Source organism: Rhinopithecus roxellana, chromosome 1 (assembly GCF_007565055.1).
Source record: "Rhinopithecus roxellana isolate Shanxi Qingling chromosome 1, ASM756505v1, whole genome shotgun sequence".
Taxonomy (NCBI): domain Eukaryota; kingdom Metazoa; phylum Chordata; class Mammalia; order Primates; family Cercopithecidae; genus Rhinopithecus; species Rhinopithecus roxellana.
In genome coordinates, this window is record NC_044549.1 from 12,936,157 (window position 1) to 12,946,244 (window position 10,088).

Below are 10,088 nucleotides of genomic sequence, written 5' to 3' on the forward strand. Positions count from 1 at the left end.
AATGCCAACAGCAAACAATCTGAAAAGGAAATCAATAAAGTAATCCCATTTATAATAGCTACAAATAAAATTAAATACTTAGGAATAAACTTAACCAAAGAAGTGAAAATTCTCTACAATAAAAACTATTAAACATTGATGTAATAAATTGAAGATGATACAAAAAAAGAGAAAATATTCCGTGTTCATGGATTTGAAAAATCAATATTGTTAAAATGACCATACTACCCAAAGCAATCTACAGGTTCGATGCAATCCCTGTTAAAATATTGATTACATTCTTCACAGAAATAAAAAATATCCTAAAATTTATATGAAACCACAAAAGACCCAGAATATCCAAAGATATGCTGAACAAAAAGAACAAAACTGGAGAAATCAAATTACCTGACTTCAAATTACACTATGGAGCTATAGTAAACAAAACAGTATGGTTCTGGTATACAAAAAGACATACAAACCAATGGAATAGAATAAAGAACCCAGAAACAAATTCATACATCTACAGTGAACTCATTTTTCACAAAAGTGCCAAGAATAAGAATATACACTGAGGAAAGGACAGTATCTTCAATAAATGGTGCTGGAAAAACTGGATATTCATATGCAGAATAATGAGACTCCCTATTTCTCACCATATACAAAAATCAAATCAAAATGGATTAAAAACTTAAATATAAAACCCCAAACTAAGAAATCTGGGCAAATATTTATTGTGTAATACCCCATAAGCCCAGGCAACCAAAGCAAAAATGGATGAATGGGATCACATTAATTTAAAAAGCTCCTACACAGAAAGGAAACAATCAATAAAGCTAAGAGATGGCCTACAAAATGAGTAAAATATTTTTAAACTATCCATCTGACAAGGGATTAATAACTAGGACATACAAGGAACTCAAAACTCAATAGGAAAAAAATCTAATAATTTTATTAAAAATTGGCAAAAATCTGAATAGACATTTGTCAACAAAAACATACAAAGGGCAAGCAGACATATGAAAAGGTGTTCAACATCAATGATCATCAGAGAAGTACAAATCCAAACTACAATGAGATATCATTTCATCCCAGTTAAAAGAGCTTTTAATCAAAAGACAACTAATGACAAATACTGGTGAAGATGTGGAGAAAAGAGAATCCTTGTATGCTGTTGGTGGGAATATAAATTAGTGCAATTACTATGGGGAGTGGTACTGAAGTTCCTCAAAAAACTAAAAAAAAAATAGAGCTACCATATGATCTAGCAATCTGACTGCCAGGTATAGACCCAAAATAAAGGAAATGAGTATAGAAAGAGATATCTGCACTCCCATGTTTATTGCAGCACTATTCACAATAGCTTAGGTAGGAAGCAACCTAGGTGTCAATCAACAGACAACCGCATAAAGAAAATGTGATTCATATAACAATGGAGCACTATTCAGCCACAAAAAAGAATGAGATTCTGTCGTTTGCAACAATATGACTGGAACTGGAGGACTTTCTGTTAAGTAAGTTGAGCCAAGCACAGAAAGACAAACTCCACATGTTCTCACTTATCTGAGAGAGCTAAAAACCAAAACAAGTGAACCCTCCGAGATAGAGAAGAATGATGAGGGTAGGTGGGCGGGGGTAGGAGGGGAAATGGGAAATGAAGATGGTTAATGGGTTCAAAAATATAGTTAGATAGAACGAATAAGATATAGTATTTGATAGCACAAAAGGGTTAGTCCTGTCAATAATGATTTATTGTGCATTTAAAAATAACTAAAAGACAGCCAGGTGGCTGTCTTCTCAGTACTTTTGGCCTGTAATCTCAGTACTTTTGGAGGCCAAGGTGAACAGATCACTTGAGACCAGTAGTTTGAGACCAGCCTGGCCAACATGGTGAAACCCCATCACTACAAAAAAAAAAATACAAAAATTAGATGGGCGTGATGGCAAGTACCTGTAATCCCAGCTCCTTGGGAGGCTGAGGCAGGAGAATCACTTGAACCCTGGAGGCGGAGGTTGCAGTGAGCCAAGACTGTACCACTGCACTTCAGCCTGGGCAATAGAGTGAGACTCTATCTCAAAAAATATATAAAAATAAAAAAATAAAAAACAAAAATAACTAAAAAGTATAATTGAATTGTTTGTGTGCACAAAGTAAAGGATAAATGCTTGAGGCAATGGATACTCCATTTACCCTGTATGCCTGTATCAAAATATGTCACCACATAAATGTATACACCTGCTATGTATCCACAAACATTTTAAAAATTTCTTTCAATTATTAGACAATTTAATGAATAATTTTGTATTAATGAATGCCTGGTCAAATGTATTTTCCTGTGAGGAATATTCTTCAGGAATATTTGACTAATATTAATTATAGATTTAATGATTTAATATTAAATTAATAGTTAATATTAGCATTAAATGTTCCTGAGGAATATTTCTAATTATGATTGTAAAGAATTAAAAGTGCCCCATATATTTGCTTTCTTTTAGGCTGGGAATTATGCAACACTTCCATTTGTAGAGCACAACCTTGCAGCAGTATGACAAATGCTGAGGATGCCTGTGTGTGAAGTTGCATGTTTTATGCATGCCACCAGGCCAGATCAAGTCTTGGCATGTCATTACCAATGAGCTGTGAAGCTGAAGGAATCTTTTCTAAACTATTGATTCTAAAGAACAAGTTTTGATCAACTCTGCTAGAGGAATGTCTGAACAAGTTTTCTATTCTCTGTGGAAACAGACCTTACAAAAATCACTGTCATGAGGAGGCTAAGTAACGACTATGTAATCCAAGAGTGTAGAAAAAAATATTAGGAAATTAACTGTTCAGAATATTATGCTATTTTGATTTTAATTTTATTTGTAGTATCCGTCAGTTTTACATTTAATAATTTACAGTAAATTACTTTTCTCATTCTAATTACATATTTATGTGTGAACTTAATTAAATGAATAAAAGTTAGATTCTAAATTTAATTTCTAAATTGCGCTTGTTGCTTATGGCTCCTTGCTTTCCTTTTCTTTGTTAATTCACTTTTTACAAGAGCATTTTAAAGTTTTTCTCTCCTTTCTTCAGTTGTAATTGTGACAGCTTTGACTTAAAATTGATTCATTGCTTAAAACAAATGCCCTCGTCATCTGTTTTATTTTTTAACCTATAATGTTCAAATGCATTTGACAAACACATCCATGGTTTGCCCACTGTTTCCTGTAACATTTGACATTCCATCAGCTTTAGCATCTTCCATCGACTTTTCTGTGACCTCTTGATAGAAAACCATATAATTTTTCTTCTTAATCAGACACAAAGCAACCTTATATTATCGTCACAGAATAGGAACTCTATTTTGAAATTATGACATTGAACACTGTTAGTATTTCCTGCTGGTAAATTATGACCGATCCTATAACACGGAGTTACTTGCATTCAATCTACTGACCTTACAATCAGTTCATTCACCTCAGACAATATGGCTTGGTAACATTGTGCAAAATATAATCTTCCTGTAGATCAGAGATGTCAAAAGGGACAGATTTTTAAAACACAACAAAAATAAGGCACTTGCATTGTAATTGGTTTTGGGAAGTTGTGTTTGAAATGCAGGTGTGGTTTATCTCTATCCAGCTACAGCTAGCGTGTGAAAAAAAAAAAAAAAAAAAAACGATAGGGAAAGTCAAATTTCTATGTTTTCCCACTCCTTAATCTGTCACAGGCCAGTGATCGGGTTAACAGACTGGAGAAAAAGCTATCTTGTCAAGATAAACTGAACTTTTATCACAACTAGGTCCTACCATCAATGAGTTGTCATAAAACAGAAAAAAAGATAAAAAATCTCTAACAATCTTTCGTTTTATCTATAGAGCACCCGCTGTCCCAAATGATGCCAAACTGACTGACAGCAGGTAGTTTTTAAGAAAAACCAGCTACTTTTCTCCCTCGGGCTTCTGTGCCTTTACTGAGCCCTTGGCGTGGGATTGTACAGCGGGAAAAGTCAATAGCGCCTGCTGTCAACACAATGTGTCCCTGTGCATTTTTTAAGTCTCTGCCTTCTTGAAGTTCAGTTGTCAGGAACCTCGCTTTTAAATAGATTTCAGTGTCAATATGCGCTGCTTCCCACTAATGCTAAGAAATGGCCACAAAGAACAGGATCAGATGCTTTGTCAGGATGTTGGCAGCGCTGATACTTATTGGCTGCCCACCCATCAGGAAACATCTTTAGAAACCTGGAAGGCCTGGATGAAAAGAACAACCTCACAGCTTTTTTCATGAAGTTTTATTATCACCAGGCTAACTATAATGTGTGATGTGTGTGTATACATACAGTCGAAATGTATTCTTGTCTTAGATATTGAGTGTCTATTTTTGAACAAATGCAATGGCAAGCTAAGGACTACATGTAATAGTTTCAACATTTTCTAATACACATGAATTACTATAGCTACAGAAACATCTGGCTGTCAATTTCTGCAGATTACATAGATTTTTAAAATTTTGCTGTTTAGAGTAGTCCTCATTCAGTCTATAAACATACTTTCCCCAAATTCATATATAAAGAGATATTTTTTGAAGGGAAGAGACAATTTTGCTGATTTTTTTTTAATTGTACATAAGCTGATCAACTAAATTGACTTCATGGTTTTAAAAGGCAGATCAAATTAATTAAATAGAATTTGAGATGCATTTAGCATCAGTCTCTCTAAGCCTCAATATTATTGTGGACATTTACTAAAAGCATTGAATCAGATTAATTTATTCTCTTTTCTGCTACAAAATATTGTAAGTAGTTTAAACAGGCAATGCATTGTGTTGCATACCTCATGGTATTGAGAAAGAAATTAATTTCTTTACTAATCAAGAGTTTAAATTCTAGTATCTGCCTGGGCACAGCCAGAAACAAAACTAAAGTAAGAATTATAACAGAAATACAGCAGTGGCAATAGAGGGGAAAATTATAATTAATTCATGATTACTAGAAATATAGCTTTGTGAAGAAAATATCTTTCAATCTGAACTTTGAAAGATGATCAGGATGCCTATCGTTGGAACTGGGGTGGGGAGTGGTAGGAAAAATATTCCACACTGAGAAATTGGTAGGAACACTGAGGTTATAAACACCTGCTAAGTTAAAAAATTAGAAACTATTTATGGTTTTATGTGTATATAGAGTAGGGAGGAAAGTGAGCCATGCGGTGAAGTTGGTAAATAAAAGATAACCATTAACTTATCCTGAGAGGTTCTCATAAAGCATGGTATATATAATTAAGAGTTTTTTTCAGTTCATTCATTTATTTATCCATTTATTCACTTATTTATTTCTTTTAATAACAAACATCTGTTGAGGTCCTACTATTAGCCAGTATGTATTTTAGGCACTGGAAACACAGAACTATAAAAAATATGTTTTTTTGTTTTTCATGAAATTAATATTTGAGTATAGAGAGACAGAAAATGAATGAGTAAACAGAAAGGTACATAAATATCTAGTGGAATGAACTTCAAAGAGACAAAAAGGCAGGGCAATAAGATAGAGAGATAGATGGGATGAATAGAAAATGGTACTATTTTAATACCGTGGTCATAGTAGACCTCTCTGACATATGATATTTGAGCCAAGATTTGAAAGAGTCAAAGTCAAGATTCGTACAGAGAGAAGGGGAAGAATGTTCCAAGCAGGGAGAACAGTAAGTACCAAGGACCTGAGGCAGGAGAGACCAGTGATCTTTCTCAGTTTTCCTATCAAATGAAGCAGTCCCATTACATAATCTCTGATGTTTGTAGAGTACTGTTTAGTTTCTTTAAGTTTCCATGAGAAGCAACTGATGTATTAAAAACAATTCAGATGTATGTTTTAGAAAAAAGGACACTTTAATTTTTCCACAGAATAATAGTCTTCAAGTGGTTCTGAAAATGGGGTATAACTTTGTGATGGAGCACAGGAACACACTTTGAAGCTTTCTTTGCTGTACTTCAGCATAGATTCTTTAGGGCTCTACTGCCCACAGTCACATAATTTCACACACTCAGCACTTCAGTTCTATTTCAGTTAACTCTCCAGATGGTGTTATTATTTTAATAGTTCATATAAAAAGAAACAAAATAGTAGAAATCATTTCAAGTAGAAAAATATAATGAATAAGTACCAATAATTGGCAAAACATTGTACCTTTGTTTAGTTTTTACTTTCTTCTAAAGAATAGGAAAACTACAATTATGTCATCATTTTGAATATTAGTCAATACATGCAAAATCCAAAGTCTGGGTATTGTGGAACAATGGTACCCCACATGACTTGAAGCTTGCCTATATAGGAAAAATGAGAAAAAGCGATAACTCCTCAACTGAGGTTTCCAATGCAGCTAAATTAAAGAGAGTTGATGCTGTAGCAAAGGAGAAATTTCAACATATTCACAAATTTAGCCATATTAACAGATCTTTTTATTTTCCAAAATAATAATTTAGAGTTTTTTAATTACATATTTCTTATAGTGTGTTACAGATTAAAAACAATCATTCAGAAACGGTACAGTTTGCTTTCCCTTTGAAGGTCTTATTTTGCCAAAACCTGATTCTTATATTTATGGGTCATCAGAAATATTTAATGAGCTATTTCCGAATTAGGTATGTTTTACTACCTTTCATGACGGTAGCTATCATTTGCTGACAAATTGTTCCTGTAAGCTTCCTGGTAGAAAGCTGATACTCTTAGCAGAATCAAAACTGACAGAGCTGAGGAGGGGAGCAAATTCTGGACCCTCATTGGTCTGAAACGCTCTACTTAAGGAATATTTGCATGACTTAAGTGTTCTAGCGGTAGCCAGCATAAGCTTAGGCATTGCATCATTAAATAAAAATGCACTCCAAATCTTTATGCTTTAGAAAGGAAAAAGTATGTTGTTGGAGACTCTTGTTTCTGCTCAATGAATGGAAATTCATTTGTTGTTCTGATCTGAATTAGAGGGTAAATTTTCCACTAAAGGAAGCAGTGTATCTCCAGAAAACAGCAGAGTTCAGACAGAACCTGAAAGGAAAACATATAGATCTTACTAGGGGTACTCAGGATAGACAGGGGAAGGTCCTTGTGGTTAATAACAGTAGGCACTTTGCAATTTATCAACAAAAACAAGCCTCTGAAGAAAGCATCATTAAAAACTTGATATTTGAAGCAAACTTTGAGAATTATATTAGCCATATCTCAGACTAATCTACAAGGACTAAGAAAGGTCACTGATTAAGTAATTGATCAATTTCAGCAGAAGTAAAGAGGAACAACATCATGGGATCAAATGGAGAGTCTGCTTAAACTAGAAGAAAAAGTCAGACTGGATCTTAATAAACCAAACGTAGTTATTATGTCTTTCGAAAAAAAATCAGATGTTGAAGTCAAGAAACTGACATTGCACACGCTATTATATTTGCAGCTGTGATTGTATTTTTCAGCTAAAATAAGGGATATATATACATATATATACATATATATCCCTAATTTAATATATATCCCTAATTACAGATATATATTCCTAATTATAGATATATGTCCCTAAATATATATATATAATATATATATATATATATAAATATAAATTTCTTATTCAGGAAACTGCACAGCATCCTGAGCTAAAGTTCTATTTCAGCTATTGCCATGTATATTTATTTGAGACACATGGACTCTCAATCATTTGTTTTGTTTCTGAATAGGATAAATGTAAATATGGATCACTTAAAATATTCGTAGCTTAGTAAGGCTTAATCATGTGTGGTTTCTATTGAAACCAGTATAGTTATTATAAGAGACATATTGTACCTGTAAGATTAACAATAGCCATAAGGCCCACACAAACATTTTGCAGAGCCTTCACTAAGTGTCACTTAGCAGTACAATACAAACTGGACTGGGGACTATGCAGTCTAACGGTGGGACCTAAAAGCCCTGGTTGCCCTAGAGACAAGGCCACCTCAGCATAGATGCAACTTTCATGAACCTTATAACAAAGCTTGCCCTTACAAGAATAGCTAAAGTCCCTTTATGAAAGAAGCACCTAGTAACTGACCTGGACTGAACATAGATATAGGAAAGAGGATAGAATCCCTCAAACTCTCAGTATAGTCTCCAGAGGGAGAGCCTCCCAGTAACTCAGTCAACTGACCCCTGACTGTGTCTGGCCCAAGTCCCGGGCCTGTTCCTGCTCTCTGTCTTGTAAGATCCTTGCCAGAATAAACTGCTTGAGTATCATATGGTTCCTAAGAGTTACCTTTAATGGGACTCAGACTGAAGGGGAAAAACTGCGCCCGCAGAAGCTGGTTAAACAGGACCACCTGGGAGCCCCAAATTTGATGGTCTATCAAGGTCTTGTCACTACCAGTCATAATGATTAGGGAAATACTTTGGCATCAAAGACAAAGATGAAAAATTTATTCCTACCTTCTCCTCCATAGCAAATTTAGGATATTTTCATTTGTTTGATCATAATTTATATATTCCTTGGGAAATATATTTACGTCACTTTGTTAAATTATTTGTTATGTATGAAAATACATGAAATGAAACCTGCCCACCAAGAGATTATAATTTATGAATGTTGCACATATGAAAAGATGACATGAAGATATTATTGATAATCAGTTATAAGAAGGGCATATAAGAAATAGCTATAATTATGCTATAGTCAAAGGGGAGGAAGTATGTAGAACATTAAAATTAGGTGCACATGATGGCAAATCCATGTTTTACCATTTGCTAAGTGTATAGCTAATTATTACAAATAATTTGTCTGATTATTTCTGTTACTAAGAATTGTCATTTATTGTTACAAACCAGTCTGTAGCTCAGTTTTCAGATTTATTATACAGGCATAATACCTCCTCACGATCTCTCAAAAGACTTAAACAAACTAAGGTAGTGAAGCACTGAAGAGAGTTCTTAGTATATATTATGACATCAAAGATTAGTACTTTTTATTATGGAAAGAACACAGAAAAACAAAACGATTTAAGGTTTGCTGCGACTATATTCTCTATTTAATTCTTAGGTTCTCCTAAAATAAAATTCCTGGAGTACTTACCTCAATATGAAGTTTTAAAATTGCAACAATATTGAAAATTATTAAAATAAAAAATAGGCTGGGTGTGGTGGCTCACACCTGTAATCCCACTAATTTAGGAGGCTGATGCAGGTGGATCCCTTGAGCCCAGGGTTTCCAAGTCAGCCTGGTCAACATGGTGAAACTCCATCTTTACAAAAAATACAAAAATTAGCTGGGTGTGGTGGTGTACGCCTGTAGCCTCAGCTACTCGGGAGGCTGAGGCACAAGAATTGCTTGAGCCCAGGAGGTAGAGTTCAGTGAGCCAAGATCACGTCACTGGACTCCAGTCAGGGCAATAGAGCCAGAGTCTGTCCCCCATCCTCGCCCCCCTGCAAAATAGGTTACAGAACATTGACTCTCCTGTTCCCTATGCTAAGAGCGTTATGTCAAGTAATCCTCAACAGTACACTAAAAAAAATGTTGTTCTTATGACTGTACAATGAGGAAGCAATAGAAGAGATGATCCATGAACTTGACTCAAGTTTAAAATGGTGTAAAAATTTTTATAGATAAAAATACACAGAGGAACTCCTTTACGCATTGTTTAATTCACCTACCGTGACTGATAATGAAATGTACCTGTTAGAAAGTAATTTAAAATACAAGAATATAAAACAAGCAATCAATAACTTGAACTCTGAATTGCATTTCACAATGTGTTTCAGAATATAAATCAAATTAACTACAATGTATATTTGTCAGTGTTTAATAAAATATCAATATGTAAATAAAAACAAAATGAAGGAGTTACAGCTATTCCTACAACCATCACCTGAATTTGTCTAGGTCTAATTTTTTCTCAGTTGTTCCTACTTGTAAATATGGGAACAAGATGATAACATACTCTCCTATATCACTCTGCTATATCTTGAATGCAATGTGAAGACTCTGAATTAATAATTCACAAAATAATAACATTCAGGCATTTCTACTGTCCAAAAATAGAAATATGCTGAACAGATTCAAAGAATAATGAGAATATTAGAGATTGTAAAACATGAAATTACAAAGGGCAGGCATAA